The 3,362-nt window shown below is 51.5% G+C and overlaps 1 protein-coding gene across 1 annotated transcript in view; it reads right to left on the bottom strand.

Annotated features, from left to right (window-relative positions):
- Window positions 1-2,566: 2,566 nt before the first annotated feature.
- Window positions 2,567-3,362, bottom strand: part of SPATA5L1 (spermatogenesis associated 5 like 1) — a 17,672-nt gene continuing 16,876 nt past the window's right edge. Inside the window, exon 9 of the mRNA XM_024193906.3 lies at window positions 2,567-3,337. The gene's annotated coding sequence lies outside the window, so the exon portion shown is untranslated. The remainder of the gene's footprint in view (window positions 3,338-3,362) is intronic.

Genomic DNA, 3,362 nt, shown 5'->3' with positions numbered 1-3,362 from the left:
TCCAGCCTTTTATATAGCACTGCTCACACCCCAGGAGGCTGGCTGTGTCCCAAGTCACGTAGCCCAGTGCAGAGCTCGTACAGACTGATGCACAACTTCCCCTTGCGGTCTCCTGTCCCTGCAAAAACCGGCCGCATGAGGCAGCGGCTCCCCCTGCGGGAATATGCGAGGACCCGGCTCCGGAGAGTGCAAAGAGTTGTGCGTGCAGGTTGGAAGCAGGCAGAGCGTGGTGGGGTTCGGTTCGGGAAGGGCTGGCGGCGTGGGGTGCAGAAGGAGCAGGTGGGGTTGGCTGCATAGGGAGTAGGGGACAGGGTATGTGCGTGCACGGGGGCTGCATAGAGGGAAGGAATAAGAAAAGGGGGGTTGGCTGCGTGGCCTGGAGAAGGGTAGAGGTTGGGGAGGGCCGGGGGGTGAGCGGCATGGGGGGCGGCGGGGAAGGGACGTGTGGGCACCCTTGGCTCCCTAGGATGGGGAAGGCGGCGGTGTAAGGTGGCTCCGCGGGGTGGGGATAGAGGGAGGGTGACTCCGCGGGGAGAGGGAGATGGGGTGTGTGTAAGGGGAGTGGCTCCTCTGGGGGAGAGGGGGGATGGTATAAGGAGGGGTGGGGATAGAGGGAGGGGGTAAGGGGGGTGGCTCCGCGGGGAGATGGCGATGGCGGGTGGTGTAAAGGGGGTGGTGGTGGCTCCGCGGGGTGGGGATAGCGGGAGTGGGGTAAGGGTGTGTGTGTGGCTCCGCGGGGAGAGGGAGATGGGGGGCGGCGATGGTGTAAATGGGGTGGTGTTGGGGGTGTGTGTGGCTCGGCCGCGGGGGACATGGGGGGTGTATAGGGGTGTGTAGGGGGATGTCAGCTGCAGGGCTGTGCTGTGGGAGAGCCGGGCTGGTTTCCCGCGGCAGGAGGGCAGCTGCGGAGGGCTAAGGGGTCGCTCTCTCCCCTGCCGCTGACTTCCAGGTGGCTCGCTGACAGGCAGGTTCCCGCGGCCTCTGTCCATACTCCGCCCCCTTCACTCCCTCCCCCCGCCTGGGCCCCTCCCTCTCTCGCTTCTCCTAATTGCCCCCTTTGGCTCCCTCACCCAGCGTGTCTGACTGGGCCTACTCTGCCTCGCCTGCGTGCTCCCCGCTCTCCCCCGTTACTCTTCGCAGGAGGCAGCTACTGCTCGGGGCGGGGCGGCAGGTGCGAGGCAGCCCTGCTGCCAGCCTCCTCCTTCCGCCGCTTGTCCGGCTGCGCGGCAAAGCCGGAGGGGCGAGAGAGGGAAGAACAGGCAGCTTTGCCTGTAAGCTCAGTTTTCCTCCCAGTCGCCCCTGGCAGCCAGTAGGAGGAACTAGGGAAAGCCCAGCTTGCTCCGTGCAGGCCCTGTCCAAGAGGCCGCCTCTCTAGCATGCTGTTGGGCAGCCTATGGGCTTGTCACGTCACCCTGGTTACAGAGTCTTTGCAGATCTGACTCACAAACACAATTTAAAGTATGGGCACCAGTTGCTGGCCTCTTGCTGAGACTGTTCCTAGAGGGCAGCAAGTTTCTGACGGGGGCAGGGATAGCTCAGTGGTTTGAGCATTGGCCTGCTAAACCCAGGGTTGTGAGTTCAATCCTTGAGGGGGCCACTTTGGGATCTGGGGCAAAATCAAAATTGGTCCTGCTAGTGAAGGCAGGGGGCTGGACTCAATGACCTTTCAAGGTCCCTTCCAGTTCTAGGAGATGGGGATATCTCCATTAATTTAATTTAATTTAACACTGAGCACAAGGAGGAGGCCGGTGAACCACCTTGGCAAAGACATCCACTAAATTAATATAACCATTTACTCTTTCACATCTGCGTCCCAATCCCAGATGCTACTTACATAGCAACTCCTAATCAGCAGGTTGTTGAATCAGTTTCTGACACTCAGCTGGGCTTGTGGGTTCCTGTATACAGTAATTGTAAGTGGGCTGGATGCAATCACTGGACTATTTGTCCCCTCAACCAGGAAGCTTTCAACTTTAGTTCCCTCTAAAGATGTAATCTCAAAATTCAAAAAACAGCAAGGATTGCTTTACCTGGTCTCCTAACTCTCACTTCTATGTCTCATCACCATAGGCCCTCAACAGTAGCCCTAGGGGTTTAGGGACCCCTGCAGAAAAATGGTAACATTTCTGGGTGCCAGCAATACTGAGAACATCAGGGTACTCCTTTGTAATATAGTGGTGGTAGCAGCAGCACAGCTAACAAATTATGACAGTAATTTATAATCCACCTCCTTTCTCACACAGTAATGGCTTCCAACTTGTGGCCAGCTGTTCTCTTCACTGTAGTTGTCTCCAACTGCCATGGAATCTTTAAGGCCAAGTGATCTCACTCCAGCCACAATCTGGGGTAATGCTATTTAGAGGACCGGCATGGGGGGTTTCTTATTACACACAATAAGGAAAAAAGAAAGCAATGTCTCATTCTGAATTTTAACCTTAGGTTTTGTATTTTACTTGAGTTTCTTTGCATCACCTACAGGAGAACGGTCCAAGAGCTTTCCCCTGACAGAAACAAGATTACATTTCTAAACCCCTTCCCTGCCAAGTTAAAAGCAGAAACAAAGAAAGACACTTGTAAAAATATTTAATCATTCCCTTCCAGATATCAGTGTATTTTTAACAAACATTTCCAATTACAATGCAAACGCATAAAGGATGATGGAATGTAGGAGGAAAATTGGGGATTGACAAAATTCAGACTGCAAAAAGACTGTCAGTAAAAACACCACTCTTCCCAACAGCACCAATTATTACTTACCTCTGGACTGTCTTGTTTAAATAGGTTTGTGCTTGTATTGGTATCTGCTTGTTTCATTACTGATCCAACAACAGATGATGTAAAATTCTTTTGGACAAAATGGGTTCCCAAATTCACAAAAATAGGCAAACCACCAAATGGCAGCTTCATTTCAGTGATGCTATATACCTGCAATAGCCAAAAGTGCTTCTTGCACGCCTACCGCTAAAAATACTATACAAGTTATATGATACATGTATATTTGCAGATTGTGAGGAACCTACACACGACTTTAGTGGCTCACAGTTCCCACAGTCAATGGCACTTAATATACTTTATTCATACAAGCATTTTGTCCTCAGGATCCTCTGGCACTTCACAGTCTTTGTTTTTTTAAATTATAGAAAAGCCTTTTACTCCTGAAGATCTTGTATCCAAAATCCAGAATAGACCTTTAAGTATGGATATGAATTAAAAATCCTTAACTGTCCTGCTGTCTCATTTTATAGATGATTGAAATCGTAATTTATCTGAGCTGCAGACCTAGTGGACTGTCTTGTAGAGATGCAATATTTGTTTGACAGTGACTTCTGCAGATGATCTGGGAAATGGATTAAAGGGTGAAA

This window comes from Terrapene carolina, unplaced genomic scaffold, assembly GCF_002925995.2.
Source record: "Terrapene carolina triunguis isolate 2854851 unplaced genomic scaffold, T_m_triunguis-2.0 Scaffold67, whole genome shotgun sequence".
NCBI lineage: Eukaryota > Metazoa > Chordata > Testudines > Emydidae > Terrapene > Terrapene triunguis.
This window is presented reverse-complemented; position numbering and strand designations above follow the sequence as displayed.